This window comes from Cherax quadricarinatus, chromosome 81 (assembly GCF_038502225.1).
Source record: "Cherax quadricarinatus isolate ZL_2023a chromosome 81, ASM3850222v1, whole genome shotgun sequence".
Lineage (NCBI taxonomy): Eukaryota > Metazoa > Arthropoda > Malacostraca > Decapoda > Parastacidae > Cherax > Cherax quadricarinatus.
Genome location: NC_091372.1, coordinates 10,441,883 through 10,459,789, shown reverse-complemented (window position 1 = coordinate 10,459,789; position 17,907 = coordinate 10,441,883). Strand labels below are relative to the sequence as shown.

General features: G+C 40.1%; 2 protein-coding genes across 3 annotated transcripts in view; one reads left to right on the top strand and one right to left on the bottom strand.

Annotated features, from left to right (window-relative positions):
* Positions 1-17,907, bottom strand: part of LOC128699828 (torsin-1B) — a 287,527-nt gene that overhangs the window by 43,752 nt on the left and 225,868 nt on the right. The window lies entirely within an intron of this gene.
* Positions 12,765-17,907, top strand: part of LOC128699829 (major facilitator superfamily domain-containing protein 6) — a 229,660-nt gene continuing 224,517 nt past the window's right edge. The window contains exon 1 of the mRNA XM_070102378.1: positions 12,765-13,039. The gene's annotated coding sequence lies outside the window, so the exon portion shown is untranslated. The remainder of the gene's footprint in view (positions 13,040-17,907) is intronic.

The following is a 17,907-nucleotide window of genomic DNA, read 5'->3' as shown; positions in this document are numbered from 1 at the left end:
GTATTTTCTAAACTCCACTATCCTCGTCACTTCACCAGAGACTGCAGACGGCGGGCATTAAACATCTTCAACACACCCAGAGAAGACACTGCCGAGAAGAGATACATAGTCCTCCCCGCCAACTCCATTGCCAAACACGTTCCCAACATCTTTTCCAGTATCTCATTCCAAGTATCTACCTCCACAACCACGACCATCAAGGACATTGCCAGTGATAGACAGGACAAGCTTCCATCCTCTGCAGGGGTATACATTATCCCTTGTAATGACTGCAACAAATTATACGTGGGGGAAACATCAAGGGACCTCCAAACACGTATTTCAGAACACCAATACGCAAGCAGGTCTGACGATACAAGGAATGCCTGTGTACAACACCGTAATTCACACAACCACTTAATAAACTACAGAAACTCAAGACTTATCGCCACAGAAGACAACACTCAATGCCGAAGAATCCTGGAATCATCACTTATCTCTATATCCAACAACTTCAACCAGAACAACGGCTTCTATAACATAGCTGAACCACTTGCCCAGAAACTTCTTCATCGCTATCCCATAAGAACATAAAACACTGCAGAAGGTCTACTCACAACTTATCCAATACCCCTGCCAAGGTACCCAAGATTTTAGACTCTATAACCCCACTCGGTACATCATCAGATGCAGCATTCTCCACCTGACCTCAACATTCTGAACCTGACTATAAATACTCACGTACCTTCCACCCCAGGTAGATCTGTTTGTGACTTGAAAAAGCCCACTGTGTGGGCGAAACGTTGTCAATAAAGGATCACATTAAACTGCATATGTGTTTGTTTCCATGATAATCTATGTAACTGTATTTGTGTATACCTGAATAAACTTACTTAGGGGCTCCTGTTAGGTTTCAGGGGCCCTTAATCCCGGAGGGGCCACATAAACGAATTTAGTCCACATTGCTTAAAAATTTCGGGACTACTGTATGAGAAGGACTTGCAAAGGGGCCCCCAAAAGAGTTCAAGCTTCAGGGACCCAAAAATGTAGGTCCCCCACTAGCTGGACGAATCCAGTATCAAAATACTGAAGGTATATAGTGGTTTACAAAGACAGGTGAATCTCGAACGGTCCTGGAACCGATTGAAGTCCCAGGCTGAGGGACTGACCCCCTCAGATCCTATTTCTCCAAGGTTGATGGACTGATTATATTACCTTCATTTCACTATTTTATCTGATGACTCTGTATGTGTCTTATTGATCATGATGAGCACTGGGTAATAGGCCTATCAAAATATGTTAAGAACCCCCGTGTGGACGATAGGCTGGGTTTATTACAAGATATATACACACTGAGGTCCGTGGTTCGATCCCCGGCACGGCTGGTGTCCATGTTCACCTAGCAGTAAGTAGGTACATGGGTGTTGGTCGACTGGTGTGGGTCGCATCCTGGGGACAAAATCAACCAAATTTGTGGGAAATGCTCAGCATAACAAGGGACTTTCTATATAGTAGTATGTCATTGATGTCAGCTATGGTCTGTATACCTTATTATTAATTATTATTATTATTATTATTATTATTATTATTATTATTATTATTATTATTATTATTATTATTATTATTATTATTACTGTTATTATTATTGAAGTATTCTTACCTAGATGACCCTAGTGTAGTCGATAGACTTTAAATCCCATTAATCAGCCAGGGTGAGAAGGGATTTATATTAATTATTTTCTAGTATTCTTTGTTTTTGTAAATTGCATCATATGCCTCGTTTGATGGTCAGATATATGGATAAGGCTCTTTGCACTTGATGCCCATGTCCACCTAGCAGTAAATAGGTACCGGCATGTTAGTCCACTGTTGTGTGTGTGGTATCTTGGGCAAGGTGAGACGCATGTTCAAGCCTCGTTATACCTACTAACCCCTGTTTACCCAGCAGTAAAGAGGTGCCTGGTTGTTAGTCGATTGCTGTGGGCTACCCCATAGGCAGCAAACTATACCCTGCTGGGTTATCCCGGGTTATCCTGAGTTAAATCAGCTATTTTTTCATCAGAGAGCGTGGTGAAGTATCCGGGTCATGGCTACTACTGCACAGTCTTGCACAATATCAGGGTGAAGGTGTTAGGAAAGTGTAACCTTGCTAGACTCCTCCACCACATTACTCACTAATAGGGCACGTCAGTTCCCCTGTTTTCCATTAAGATGTTCATTTCTCCCCTATAATCTACCGTGTCCATAGTTACTATCGCATTTGTTTTGCCTGTTTCGTAAGGTGAAGTCCAGGATCCTGTGTTGGAGAGGGCCGAGTTATTCTCACACCTCTACAATACAGTTGTCCTCCAAGATTGGTTAAGTTATACCATATGAATTAAGTAAAGGTCCTGGATTTCACCTTACCAAACAAAGCAAATGCGATTGTAATTATGGACAAGGTAGATTATAGGGGAAGAATGAGCATGTTAATAGCAGACAGGGAAACTCAGGCGCCTCTCTACCTCTCCTGATGCTGCCCAAAAACTAGTTTAGAAAGACACATGAGCATGCCTAGGACAGATTTGTTAGGAAGTGTTTTGATCCTGGAACCTAGATCACTTCTAACATATAGATTTGCTGGTAATGTTCGCCAGTACACGGCTTGGCATGGGGTTTAATAATGTTCGCCAGTACACGGCTTGGCATGGGGTTTAATAATGTTCGCCAGTACACGGCTTGGCATGGGGTTTAATAATGTTCGCTAATGTTCGCCAGTACACGGCTTGGCACGGGGTTTAATAATGTTCGCCAGTACACGGCTTGGCATGGGGTTTAATAATGTTCGCCAGTACACGGCTTGGCATGGGGTTTAATAATGTTCGCCAGTACACGGCTTGGCATGGGGTTTAATAATGTTCGCCAGTACACGGCTTGGCATGGGGTTTAATAATGTTCGCCAGTACACGGCTTGGCATGGGGTTTAATAATGTTCGCCAGTACACGGCTTGGCATGGGGTTTAATAATGTTCGCCAGTACACGGCTTGGCAAGGGGTTTAATAATGTTCGCCAGTACACGGCTTGGCATGGGGTTTAATAATGTTCGCCAGTACACGGCTTGGCATGGGGTTTAATGACCTGCCAGTGGCTGTAAATTGTTAAAAAGGGTATTAAAGTTTAATTTAAGACATGTGCATCAGTTGGGTATCTTGATTGATGAAATATTTCGCCTGCAATGTAGGTTTCTTCAGTCAGATACAAAGGGAACAGTTGTAATGATGTAACGTGGTGTAATCAGTCCCTCAGCCTGGAGAAGAGCTCGACTCTGTGGTCTGGAACGATGTTATTCCAGATATTACTGTGTACCTACCTACTACTGCGTACCTACCTACCACTGTGTACCTACCTACTACTGTATACCTACCTACCACTGTGTACCTACCTACTACTGCATACCTACCTACCACTGTGTACCTACCTGCCACTGTGTACGTACCTACTACTGCGTACCTACCTACCACTATGCCCCTACCTACTACTGTGTACCTACCTCTCAGAGCCACTTGGCAAACAGAAGAGACTGTAGACCTACGCGTCCAGACTGACCAAACCAGTATTAGACAACAACCCCCACCTGGCCCATCCAGGTGCTGCTCACCTGAGCACTGTTCACCTGAGCACTGCTCACCTGAGCACTGCTCACCTGAGCACTGCTCACCTGAGCACTGCTCACCTGAGCACTGCTCACCTGACCACTGCTCACCTGACCACTGCTAACCTGAGCACTGCTCACCTGACCACTGCTCACCTGACCACTGCTCACCTGACCACTGCTCACCTGAGCACTTTTCACCTGAACACTGCTCACCTAAGCACTGCTCACCTGAGCACTGCTCACCTGACCACTGCTCACCTGACCACTGCTCACCTGACCACTGCTCACCTGAGCACTGTTAATCTGAGCACTGCTCACCTGACCACTGCTCACCTGACCACTGCTCACCTGAGCACTGCTCACCTGAGCACTGCTCACCTGACCACTGCTCACCTGACCACTGCTCACCTGACCACTGCTCACCTGACCACTGCTCACCTGACCACTGCTCACCTGACCACTGCTCACCTGACCACTGCTCACCTGACCACTGCTCACCTGAGCCCTGTTCACCTGAGCCTAAAGCCCATTCTATCTTGAAATCTTTGATTAGATTAATGGGGGGTTTGAATCCTATCTGAAGAATGAGACTCTTGTACAGCATTTGGGAATCTTTATTAAGGAAACGTATCGCCACACAGTGACTTCATCAGTCCAATACAAAGAGGAACTAGTAGTTTGAGGTGAACAGTCCCTCAGCCTGGAGTCGATGTTCTTTGTTTTGTACTCCTTTGAACGCAGGCGAGAAAGATACATGATAATATACACTTGGAAAATCCTAGAGGGACTAGTACCAAACTTGCACACGAATATCACTCCCTACTATAGCAAAGGACTCGGCAGGAGGTGCAACATTTCCCCAACGAAAATCAGGGGAGCCACGAGTACACTGAGAGACAACACAATAAGTGTCCGGGGCCCAAGACTGTTCAACTACCTCCCCGTAGATCCCTGGCTGTCTTCAAGACCCCTGGCTGTCTTCAAGACCCCTGGCTGCCTTCAAGACCCCAGGCTATCTTCAAGGCCGCTGGATGTCTTTAAGACCCCTGGATGTCTTCAAGACCCCTGGCTGTCTTCAAGACCCCTGGCTGTCTTCAAGACCCCTGGCTGTCTTCAAGACCTCTGGCTGCCTTCAAGACCCCAGGCTATCTTCAAGTCCCCTGGCTGTATTTAAGACCCCTGGCTGTCTTCAAGAACCCTGGCTGTCTTCAAGACCCCTGGCTGTCTTCAAGACCCCTGGCTGTCTTCAAGAAGGCACTGGACAGGCACCTAAGGTCAGTACCTGACCAGCCGAGCTGTGGTTCCTACGTCGGGTTGCGTGTGGCCAATAGTAACAGCCGGGTTGATCAGGCCCTGATCCAGCACGAGGCCTGGTCTCAGACCGGGCCGCGGGGACGTTGATCTCCGGAATACCCTCCAGGTATACTCCAGGTATACTCCAGGTATAATTCACTATGTATTCACTGCACCCGTGTTACAGAACCATCTAAGTGCTAAAATTAATCATGGATTGGCTGGGATTCGAACCCATGGCAAGAATCTTATTAGAACCAACTGGTCTAATTGATAGCGCACTGGCCTGTGAGATTTACGACTTACTTGACATAGGTTCGAGCCCTCAACTGTTCGTTAATTTGTTGTCAATTGTTTTCTACGCTTTCTTGACTTATGTACGTATTATATAAGAAAGAATGAGGATATATATATATATATATATATATATATATATATATATATATATATATATATATATATATATATGTATATATATATATATATATATATATATATATATATATATATATATATATATATATATATATATATATATATATATATATATATATATATACCTTAAAAACACACTTTAAAGACAGGAATTTTTACAACGAACATTTTTCTGGCTCGAAAAAATAATATTTCTCCCGCCATTTTTTTTGGTGAGAAAAAAATCTTCCGCAATTTTTTTTGGCGCGAAAACAAATAATTCTCCCGCCATTTTACAGCGCGAAAAAAAAAGAATAATTCAGCCGTCCCTTTTTAGAACGAAAAAATTCTCCCGCCATTTTTTGGCACGAAAAGATAATATTTCTCCCGCCATTTTTTGGGGCGAGAAAGAAAACAATTTTCCCGCCATAATTTTGGCGCGAAAGAAAAATCATGTTTTTCCCGCCATATTTGTGAGGTAAAGTGAGAGTTGAATTGCGAACACTGAAGCTCTTCCCCAGGGTTTATTATCCAGCATTTTTAAACCATTTTTTTATGCGAGGTCACTGTATAAGGCGGTAGTGCGTTGTCGATAGTGAATAATTTATCAGGAGTTTGTTATACGTAGTGGCTTGTATGTATGCAAATGAGCTCCGTGGAGCTTGTAAGATAACAGTTGTTAGCTTGTAAATGATCTGAGGCAAGATAACAGTTGTTAACTTGTAAATGATCTGAGGCAAGATAACAGTTGTTAACTTGTAAATGATCTGAGGCAAGATAACTGTTGTTAACTTGTAAATGATCTGAGGCAAGATAACAGTTGTTAACTTGTAAATGATCTGAGGCAAGATAACAGTTGTTAGCTTGTAAATGATCTGAGGCAAGATAACAGTTGTTAACTTGTAAATGATGAGGTAAGATAACAGTTGTTAACTTGTAAATGATCTGAGGTAAGATAACAGTTGTTAGCTTGTAAATTATCTGAGGCAAGATAACAGTTGTTAACTTGTAAATGATCTGAGGTAAGATAACAGTTGTTAACTTGTAAATGATCTGAGGCAAGATAACAGTTGTTAACTTGTAAATGATCTGAGGTAAGATAACAGTTGTTAGCTTGTAAATGATCTGAGGTAAGATAACAGTTGTTAACTTGTAAATGATGAGGTAAGATAACAGCTGTTAACTTGTAAATGATCTGAGGTAAGATAACAGTTGTTAGCTTGTAAATTATCTGAGGCAAGATAACAGTTGTTAACTTGTAAATGATCTGAGGCAAGATAACAGTTGTTAGCTTGTAAATGATCTGAGGCAAGATAACAGTTGTTAACTTGTAAATGATGAGGTAAAATAACAGTTGTTAACTTGTAAATGATCCGAGGCAAGATAACAGTTGTTAACTTGTAAATGATCTGAGGCAAGATAACAGTTGTTAGCTTGTAAATGATCTGAGGTAAGATAACAGTTGTTAACTTGTAAATGATCTGAGGCAAGATAACAGTTGTTAACTTGTAAATGATCTGAGGTAAGATAACAATTGTTAACTTGTAAATGATCTGAGGCAAGATAACAGTTGTTAACTTGTAAATGATCTGAGGCAAGATAACAGTTGTTAACTTGTAAATGATCTGAGGCAAGATAACAGTTGTTAACTTGTAAATGATCTGAGGCAAGATAACAGTTGTTAGCTTGAAAATGATCTAAGGCAAGATAACAGTTGTTAACTTGTAAATGATCTGAGGTAAGATAACAGTTGTTAGCTTGTAAATTATCTGAGGCAAGATAACAGTTGTTAGCTTGTAAATGATCTGAGGCAAGATAACAGTTGTTAACTTGTAAATGATGAGGTAAAATAACAGTTGTTAACTTGTAAATGATCTGAGGCAAGTTAACAGTTGTTAACTTGTAAATGATCTGAGGCAAGATAACAGTTGTTAGCTTGTAAATGATCTGAGGTAAGATAACAGTTGTTAACTTGTAAATGATCTGAGGCAAGATAACAGTTGTTAACTTGTAAATGATCTGAGGCAAGATAACAGTTGTTAACTTGTAAATGATCTGAGGCAAGATAACAGTTGTTAACTTGTAAATGATCTGAGGTAAGATAACAGTTGTTAACTTGTAAATGATCTGAGGCAAGATAACAGTTGTTAGCTTGTAAATGATCTGAGGCAAGATAACAGTTGTTAACTTGTAAATGATCTGAGGCAAGATAACAGTTGTTAGCTTGTAAATGATCTGAGGTAAGATAACAGTTGTTAGCTTGTAAATGATCTGAGGTAAGATAACAGTTGTTAACTTGTAAATGATCTGAGGTAAGATAACAGTTGTTAACTTGTAAATGATCTGAGGCAAGATAACAGTTGTTAACTTGTAAATGATCTGAGGTAAGATAACAGTTGTTAACTTGTAAATGATCTGAGGCAAGATAACAGTTGTTAACTTGTAAATGATCTGAGGCAAGATAACAGTTGTTAACTTGTAAATGATCTGAGGCAAGATAACAGTTGTCAACTTGTAAATGATCTGAGGCAAGATAACAGTTGTTAACTTGTAAATGATCTGAGGCAAGATAACAGTTGTTAACTTGTAAATGATCTGAGGCAAGATAACAGTTGTTAGCTTGTAAATGATCTGAGGTAAGATAACAGTTGTTAGCTTGTAAATGATGAGGTAAGATAACAGTTGTTAACTTGTAAATGATCTGAGGTAAGATAACAGTCGTTAACTTGTAAATGATCTGAGGCAAGATAACAGTTGTTAACTTGTAAATGATCTGAGGTAAGATAACAGTTGTTAACTTGTAAATGATCTGAGGCAAGATAACAGTTGTTAACTTGTAAATGATCTGAGGTAAGATAACAGTTGTTAACTTGTAAATGATCTGAGGCAAGATAACAGTTGTTAACTTGTAAATGATCTGAGGTAAGATAACAGTTGTTAGCTTGTAAATGATCTGAGGTAAGATAACAGTTGTTAACTTGTAAATGATCTGAGGTAAGATAACAGTTGTTAACTTGTAAATGATCTGAGGCAAGATAACAGTTGTTAACTTGTAAATGATCTGAGGTAAGATAACAGTTGTTAGCTTGTAAATGATCTGAGGTAAGATAACAGTTGTTAACTTGTAAATGATCTGAGGCAAGATAACAGTTGTTAACTTGTAAATGATCTGAGGTAAGATAACAGTTGTTAACTTGTAAATGATCTGAGGCAAGATAACAGTTGTTAACTTGTAAATGATCTGAGGCAAGATAACAGTTGTTAACTTGTAAATGATCTGAGGTAAGATAACAGTTGTTAACTTGTAAATGATCTGAGGTAAGATAACAGTTGTTAACTTGTAAATGATCTGAGGCAAGATAACAGTTGTTAACTTGTAAATTCAACAGAGTAAAAAAAAAACCAGGAATATATATATATATATATATATATATATATATATATATATATATATATATATATATATATATATATATATATATATATATATATATATATATATATATATACATATACAGTATATACACACGGTGAATATTGATTTAAATAATGTAAATTGTTTGCATAGTGCTTCGTCTGGTGTCGAAATGTTTCCTGAGATGTGTTTCTTAAGCGTTAAGAGAGCGAAACGTTGTGTTGTGATGGTGGTACCAGTTACCACTAGTACCATGTGTTGTGACGGTGGTACCAGCTACCACTAGTACCATGTGTTGTGATGGTGGTACCAGCTACCACTGTTACCTTGTGTTGTGATGGTGGTACCAATTACCACTAGTACCATGTGTTGTGATGGTGGTACCAGTTACCACTAGTACCATGTGTTGTGATGGTGGTACCAGCTACCACTGTTACCTTGTGTTGTGATGGTGGTACCAGTTACCACTAGTACCATGTGTTGTGATGGTGGTACTAGCTACCACTGTTACCTTGTGTTGTGATGGTGGTACCAGCTACCACTGTTACCTTGTGTTGTGATGGTGGTGCCAGCTACCACTGTTACCTTGTGTTGTGATGGTGGTACCAGCTACCACTGTTACCATGTGTTGTGATGGTGGTACCAGCTACCACTGTTACCTTGTGTTGTGATGGTGGTACCAGTTACCACTAGTACCATGTGTTGTGATGGTGGTACCAGCTACCACTGTTACCTAGTGTTGTGATGGTGGTACCAGTTACCACTAGTACCATGTGTTGTGATGGTGGTACTAGCTACCACTAGTTACATGTGTTGTGATGGTGGTACCAGTTACCACTGTTACCTAGTGTTGTGATGGTGGTACTAGCTACCACTAGTACCATGTGTTGTGATGGTGGTACCAGCTACCACTGTTACCTAGTGTTGTGATGGTGGTACTAGCTACCACTAGTACCATGTGTTGTGATGGTGGTACCAGCTACCACTGTTACCTTGTGTTGTGATGGTGGTACCAGCTACCACTAGTACCATGTGTTGTGATGGTGGTACCAGCTACCACTGTTACTATGTGTTGTGATGGTGGTACTAGGTACCACTGTTACCTTGTGTTGTGATGGTGGTACCAGCTACTACTGTTACCTTGTGTTGTGAGGGTGGTACTAGGTGCCACTGTTACTATGTGTTGTGATGGTGGTACTAGGTACCACTGTTACCTTGTGTTGTGATGGTGGTACCAGCTACTACTGTTACCTTGTGTTGTGATGGTGGTACCAGCTATCACTGTTACCTTGTGTTGTGATGGTGGTACCAGCTACCACTGTTACCATGTGTTGTGATGGTGGTACCAGCTACCACTGTTACTATGTGTTGTGATGGTGGTACTAGGTACCACTGTTACCTTGTGTTGTGATGGCACCAGCTACCACTGTTACCTTGTGTCGTGATGGTGGTACCAGCTACCACTGTTACCTTGTGTTGTGATGGTGGTACCAGCTACTACTGTTACCTTGTGTTGTGATGGTGGTACCAGCTACTACTGTTACCATGTGTTGTGATGGTGGTACCAGCTACCACTGTTACCATGTGTTGTGATGGTGGTACCAGCTACTACTGTTACCTTGTGTTGTGATGGTGGTACCAGCTACTACTGTTACCTTGTGTTGTGATGGTGGTACCAGCTACCACTGTTACCATGTGTTGTGATGGTGGTACCAGCTACCACTGTTACCTTGTGTTGTGATGGTGGTACCAGCTACTACTGTTACCTTGTGTTGTGATGGTGGTACTAGGTGCCACTGTTACTATGTGTTGTGATGGTGGTACCAGCTACTACTGTTACCTTGTGTTGTGATGGTGGTACCAGCTACTACTGTTACCTTGTGTTGTGATGGTGGTACTAGGTGCCACTGTTACTATGTGTTGTGATGGTGGTACCAGCTACTACTGTTACCTTGTGTTGTGATGGTGGTACTAGGTGCCACTGTTACTATGTGTTGTGATGGTAGTACCAGCTACTACTGTTACCTTGTGTTGTGATGGTGGTACCAGCTACTACTGTTACCTTGTGTTATGATGCTAGGTTATGTTATGTTATGTTATGTTATGTTATATTATGTTATTTTATGTTAGGTTATGTTAGGTTAGGTTAGGTAAGGTTTGTCAGGAAATAGGACAAGTGTTTCTTGACGCTGGTTTCAGTCATATGATGACCCGCAGCTGGAACTTTTAGTCATGTGACCGAGCCCTTCCACTGGCTTACCCCTCCACTACTTTTTAAAAATTATAAACAAACCTGGAAAATGGTCAGTCTCATAGGTAATTTAAATACTGAAAACAGTACAAACAACAGAGTGATGATTGCTTCGCTGGTGAATGGGGTTTGAAGCCTATCTATTACACTAGGGTCAAGGCTGCACCTGACCTCTGTCACCACCAGACAAGAATACTGATTAATGGGGCTTAAAGAATATCGACTGAACGAGAACCATAACAAGGAAATAAAAAGGACCACAGTGGAAATAAGTCACTTTGTCTGACTTTTTGGGGTTATCTAATAATAATATCTTTATTTACTTCAAGTACATGTACAAGTACATGTACAAGGTATACAGACCATAGCTGACATCAGTGACATACTACTATATAAAAAGTCCCTTGTTATGTTGAGCATTTCCCGCAAATTAGGTCAGGTTTGTCCCAGGATGCGACCCACACCAGTCCACTAACACACAGGTACCCATTTTACTGATGGGTGAACATGGACAGCTGGTATTTTATGGAAACACGTCCTAATGTTTTTCCAGCCGTACCGGGGATCGATCCCCAGACCTCAGAGTGTGAGATGAGTGCGCTAGTGATCGAACTAAGGGACACTTAGTGATATACACTGTTGTATGATAACTGCTCACCTAGCAGTACGTAGGTACCCGGGTGTTAGTGGACTGGTGTGGGTCGCATCCTGGGACAAAATTGACCTAATTTGCTGGAAATGCTCAGCATAACAACCCCTCAAGGAAGGTTCCTTGATGTTGGTGAGAGGCTCTTGATTTAGGGAATTGGATCTGTGCTCCAGTTCCCCGAATTAAGCCTGAATGCCTTCCACATCCCCCCCCAGGCACTGTATAATCCTCCGGGTTTAGCGCTTCCCCTTGATTATTATAATAATAATAATAATAATAATAATCAGCATAACAAGGGGTTTTCTATATAGTAGTATGTCATTGATGTCAGTTATGGTCTGTATACCTTGTACATGTACTTGTAGTAAATAAAATTATTATTATTATTATTATTATTATTATAATTATTATTATTATTATTATTATTATTATTATTATTATTATTATTATTATTATTATTATTATTATTATTATTATTATTATTATTTATACTTTTGCCTAAATAAATTTAAACGTAATATCAGAGCCAGTCAAGAACACTTTAATATCTAAGACAGAATTAAAGCTTTAAGAATATATATATACTGAAAGAAATATACCTACAGAGTATATATGCTTTATTAAACCAAGATAATTCAACTAATATAAAGAATATAATTCATTCGTATCGGGATTCCCTTGGCTCCCTTAGGGGGTATTTTTTAAAAGGCCTGTAAAGAAGCCTTTCCATGCCTTTTTTATAGTGGTAATTATATTTTTGGGTAGGATTTTAGTGTCATCATTAAATGGGGTAAATAATTTATAAATCTGCTAAGCCATGTGGTGAGATATGATGATCTTACACTCCTGTTTTGTGGACGAAAAAATCTGAAAAAATGGCAACACTAAGCATGCCGGATTTTATCGTTTTTTTTACTCTCATGTTATAACTGATCGTTTATTTTTGGTTTAGAAAGGATAATAGACATACGAAAGGGTGTGTGGAGGTGGAAGTGGAGAGAAAAAGGCAGTTTTAAGGTTAAAAAAGGCAGAGAATAGGCCTTCGAATGGGTAACTAAAGTAAAATCCGAGGTAGCAACTGTGTCTGTGCTAGACGAGGGTCCATTGACCGCTTGCCTCAGTAACACACATGCTGTGATGGGAGACGGTTGCGTCTCTTCCCGCTCCCTCTTTACCTCCTAATTCCCACCTGTCTTCACTAAGTGCTGAAAAAGTCATGTCCGGCCGTACGTGTGTTGTCATGGTATGGTAGTTCTGAGTTACCACTGCTAGTCTAGAAGTCTTCCAGGTGTCACTCATAGCACAACCGAAAAAAATTACAAATATCGTGATATACACCCATATGTATATTTGTGTATAAATATGGATTCTGGAAATTGATGCTGATACCTAAGCCTCAGGAGGTAAGTGTAAATAGGTGCTTCGTTATGTACCCTTGAGTGCCCCCTGGGGTCTAATGTATACATTATATTAACTCCTAACGCAAATATATCTCGAATTTAAGCTTAAACTCTGGTTGTAATGTTACATTGTATATTTTTCAAGCTTACGAATAAGCTGATGCAGCCAGAAGATCAGTTTTAAGGTCAATTTCTTTGTATTTAGTGAAAGCTGTCAGGGTTCACCTCAGCCCCAACATCTGCGTAGCATCACTCAGTAAATGGTAAAGTTGGTTGTTTTTTCGAAGTTCTTCTTTGAGTAAATAAGTATGTATATTAAGCTTCCTACATCGGCTTCCATTTTTTTAAATGTTCTCATAAGTTATTGTGATAAAAATTCCTTATTAAAATGCCATAGAAAGCAAATATTGAATTTTTATCCAAAAGATAATTTTAAAATTTTTGATAATTATTCTCTATGTAAAATTTTTTTTACTACCTAATATTATATATATAAATTAAAATTTTTTAAATTATTTTTCGTATAGAACATTTCTGTAGGATTTAAATAAAGAATAAATTAATGAACTCGACTAGAATGAGTTTTTCTTCTGCGACTCGATTTATTTTTTATTAGATACCCCTTAAAAGGTGCCATGATGCCGGCCAAGGGCTCTTGATCCAGGCAAGTGGAGCAGTTCCCTTCCTCGGATCAAACCTGATTGCTTCCCACTCGCTGTATAACCCCATGAGTGATAACTGATATTACACAGTGGTAGACATCAATATACGTATTTATTATACAGTGGTAGTCATCAGTATATCATTACACAGCGGTAGTAGTCGTAGGGTAGGTGCCTGAGCCCGAGCCTTTAGCTCATAAGACTGTCATTCCCATTTGCCCCCTTGGGGCGGGGATGGCAGACCAGAGAGGCCTAGCTTGTGGCTAGGCCTGGGGACAGTTGGTCCCAAAGATGAGGAGGTACTTGTGCCTCCTCCCATGGGAGACTTAGGTCTCAGACACTCCCTAAAGAGGGAGCCAAGGCCGGGCCACCACTTGGAAAAGGCCCGGGCCGGGAGAATACCGGCGAATCTTTAATACTAATAATAATAATAAATAAATACTTAGTGGTAGTAGTCATCAACACACAGTGGTAGTAGTCATCAATACACAGTGGTAGTAGTCATCAATACACAGTGGTAGTAGTCATCAACACACAGTGGTAATAGTCATCAATACACAGTGATAGTAGTCATCAATACACAGTGGTAGTAGTCATCAATACACAGTGATAGTAGTCATCAATACACAGTGATAGTAGTCATCAATACACAGTGGTAGTAGTCATCAATACACAGTGGTAGTAGTCATCAATACACAGTGGTAGTAGTCATCAATACACAGTGGTAATAGTCATCAATACACAGTGGTAGTAGTCGTCAGTACAGTGGTAATAATCATCAATACACAGTGGTAGTAGTCGTCAATACACAGTGGTAGTAGTCGTCAATACACAGTGGTAATAGTCATCAATACACAGTGATAATAGAAGTCAGTACACAGTGGTAATCATCATCAATTCACAGTGGTAATAATCATCAATTCACAGTAGTAATCATCAATACACAGTGGTAGCAGTCGTCAGTACACAGTGGTAATAGTCATCAATACACAGTGGTAGTAGTTATCAATACACAGTGGTAATAGTCATCAATACACAGTGGTAATAGTCATCAATACACAGTGGTAGTAGTCATCAATACACAGTGGTAATAGTCATCAATACACAGTGGTAATAGTCATCAATACACAGCGGTAGTAGTCATCAATACACAGTGGTAATAGTCATCAATACACAGTGGTAGTAGTCATCAATACACAGTGGTAATAATCAATTCACAGTGGTAATCATCAATACACAGTGGTAGTAGTCATCAATACACAGTGGTAGTAGTCATCAATACACAGTGGAAGTAGTCATCAATACACAGTGGTAATAATCATCAATTCACAGTGGTAGTAGTCATCAATACACAGTGGTAATAATCATCAATTCACAGTGGTAATCAATACACAGTGGTAGTAGTCATCAGTACACAGTGGTAGTAGTCGTCAGTACACAGTGGTAATAGTTATCAATACACAGTGGTAGTAGTCGTCAGTACACAGTGGTAGTCAATACACAGTGGTAGTAATCAATACACAGTGGTAATCATCAATTCACAGTGGTAATCATCAATACACAGTGGTAATAGTCATCAATACACAGTGGTAGTAGTCATCAATACACAGTGGTAGTAATCAATACACAGTGGTAGTAGTCATCAATACACAGTGGTAGTAGTCATCAATACACAGTGGTAATAGTCATCAATACACAGTGGTAGTCGTCAATACGCAGTGGTAGTAGTCAATACACAGTGGTAATAGCCATCAATACACAGTGGTAATCATCAATAAACAGTGGTAGTCATCAATACACAGTGGTAATAGTCATCAATACACAGTGGTAGTCGTCAATACGCAGTGGTAATAGTCATCAATACACAGTGGTAATAGTCATCAATACACAGTGGTAGTCGTCAATACGCAGTGGTAATAGTCATCAATACACAGTGGTAATAGTCATCAATACACAGTGGTAATAGTCATCAATACACAGTGGTAATCATCAATAAACAGTGGTAGTAGTCATCAATACACAGTGGTAATCATCAATAAGCAGTGGTAGTAGTCATAAATACGCAGTGGTAATAGTCATCAACACACAGTGGTAGTAGTCATCAATACACAGTGGTAGTAATCAATACACAGTGGTAATCATCAATAAGCAGTGGTAGTAGTCATAAATACGCAGTGGTAATAGTCATCAACACACAGTGGTAGTAGTCGTCAATACACAGTGGTAGTAATCAATACACAGTGGTAGTAGTCGTCAATACACAGTGGTAGTAATCAATACACAGTGGTAGTAGTCGTCAATACACAGTAGTAGACATCAATATATTACAGTGGTAATAATAATAATGTCTTTATTTCTACCAGTACATGTACAAGGTATACAGACCATAGCTGACTTCAGGCACATAGTACTGTATAGAATAGGAGACATATTTTCCTGGGTCTAGGCGTGGTTGACAGATAGGCAGCAGAGAGTTTGCATAAATGGGGAGAAAACAGTGAGGGCCCGTCACGAGTGGTGTTCCACAGGGGTCCGTGTTGTACCCCTTGTTGTTCACAATTTATATAAACGACATAGATGAGGGAATAAATAGCGATATAAGCAAGTTTGCCGATGACACCAAAATAGGCCGACGAATTCATTCTGACGAGGACATTAGAGCACTCCAGGAAGATTTGAATAGACTGATGCAGTGGTCGGAGAAGTGGCAGATGCAGTTTAATATAGACAAATGCAAAGTTCTAAATGTTGGACAGAAAAATAACCATGCCACATATAAACTAATGTAGATCTTAATATTACTGATTACGAAAAGGATTTGGGAGTTCTGGTTAGCATTAATCTAAAACCAAGACAACAGTGCATTAGTGTTCGCATTAAAGCTAACAGAATCCTTGGCTTCATATCAAGAAGCATAAATAATAGGAGTCCTCAGGTTGTTCTTCAACTCTATACATCCTTGTTAGGTAAGACACATATGCAACAGTTAGGTATCTTTATTTCGAAACGTTTCGCCTACACAGTAGGCTTCTTCAGTCGAGTACAGAAAAGTTGATAGAAGCAGAAGAGACTAGAAGACGATGTAATCAGTCCATCACCCTTAAAGTTTTGAGGTGGTCAGTCCCTCAGTCTGGAGAAGAGCATTGTTCCAAAGTCTGGAGGTCGGTATATTACACCTAGAATTAGTTTTTCTTGACCCTCCACGAACTCTACCCAAACAGACTCTGTTACTGCTCCATCTCCTCCCCCCTTCCCATTACATCTATCCACATTGAACAACTTAAATCCCTGAATATTACACTCAGCAGTCATATCCCGACTCTTTAAATCATACCACGTTTCAGTTAATGCCATGATATCAAAGTTCCCAGCACATGCTACCAAACGTAGTTCATTAATTTTATTTCTTGCACTTCGACTGTTAGCATAAAATACCATCATATGTTTTTTCTTCTGCACATTTTTCCTATTCATCTTTGTTTTTACACAATTTCTGAAATTATCATTACCCAGAGTTACTCCATGACAGTTACTATTAAGATTCTTAATATCAGAGCGTAAGTCAATATATCCATACTCATTATTAATCATTTCTAAACCCATACCTCTAACTAATCCTAGTTTAAAGTCCTAACAACCCCCTCAACTGAGTTAGCAAGAAAACCCACACCTGCCCTGGATAAGTGAACCCCATCCCTGGCATACATGTCATTTCGGCCATAGAAGTTGTCCCAGTTGTCAATGAATGGTACTGCATTATCCTTACAGTGTTTATCCAGCCAACAATTAATACCAATTGCTCTGGACAATCATTCATTACCAACACCTCTTCTTGGCAAAATGCCACATATAACAGGGCGCCCCCCCTTCTTCCTAATCATGTCTATAGCTGTCCTGAACTTTCTAACTAAATCCTCACTTCTACGCTTGCCTACATAATTGCCTCCAGCACTGAGGCAAATAATAGGATTGATCCCATTACCGTTCATGATGTTGTCAAGCCGGCTAACAATGTCCTCCATCCCAGCCCCAGGAAAGCATACCCTTTGTCTCCTACTCCTGTCCTTCAAGCAGAATGCCCTATCCATGTATCTAACCTGGCTATCCCCAACAACAACAATATTCTTACCTTCCTTGTTGTCGTTCGTCGTGACGATCCCAGTAGTCGACTCACATTCGTCGGGTAGCACCGAGAATGCGTTGGAGGTT